This window comes from Acanthisitta chloris, unplaced genomic scaffold, assembly GCF_000695815.1.
Source record: "Acanthisitta chloris isolate BGI_N310 unplaced genomic scaffold, ASM69581v1 scaffold11418, whole genome shotgun sequence".
Classification (NCBI taxonomy): domain Eukaryota; kingdom Metazoa; phylum Chordata; class Aves; order Passeriformes; family Acanthisittidae; genus Acanthisitta; species Acanthisitta chloris.
The window spans coordinates 1-726 of record NW_008686479.1 but is presented as its reverse complement, the minus strand read 5'-3'; the positions used below and the strand labels follow the sequence as shown (position 1 = coordinate 726).

Here is a 726-nt window from a genome sequence, read left to right as displayed (position 1 = left end):
TGGTTTTGGTGGATTTGGGGGATCCAAGGTAATGATGGTGGATCTTGGGGGATCCAAGAGAATGATGGTCTTGGTGGATTTGGTGGATCCAAGGGGGTGGTGATGGATCTTGGGGGATCTGATGATCCAAGTGTTGTGCTTGGGTTGGCCATGATGAGCTTTTTCCCCAACGAGGATGCGAATAGAACAACCCAAACCTCATCCAAGCTCTCCCAGCCATGGTGCTCCTCAACTTGGGATTGGCCATGATGATTTTTTGCCCCAATGGATATGACCAAAACAACCCAAACCTCATCCAATCTCTCCCAGCCATGGTGCTCCTCAACTTGAGTGTTGCCTTTGGTTGGTCAACCCTATGGATGCCCAACCCCAACGACTGCCCCTTCCCCACAGAAACTCCAAGAAGGCGTCGAAGACGTCGCTGCCGCCGCCGCCTCCTCTCTACGACTCGGAAGAGGAAGAAGAAAGCAAACCCATGACCTACGACGAGAAACGTCAGTTGAGTTTGGACATCAACAAACTGCCAGGAGAGAAACTAGGTCGAGTGGTTCACATCATCCAATCCAGGGAACCTTCCCTGAGAGATTCCAACCCCGAAGAGATCGAAATCGATTTCGAGACGTTGAAACCGTCGACGCTGCGCGAGCTGGAAAGATACGTCCTGTCCTGTCTGCGCAAGAAGCCGCGGAAACCCTACAGTGAGAGTAAGGAGGGGTTGGGGGCACG

At 52.6% G+C, this 726-nt stretch overlaps 1 pseudogene; it reads left to right on the top strand.

Annotated features, from left to right (window-relative positions):
- The first annotated feature begins 393 nt into the window (after positions 1-393).
- Positions 394-715, top strand: LOC103807422 (annotated as a pseudogene).
- Positions 716-726: the final 11 nt, after the last annotated feature.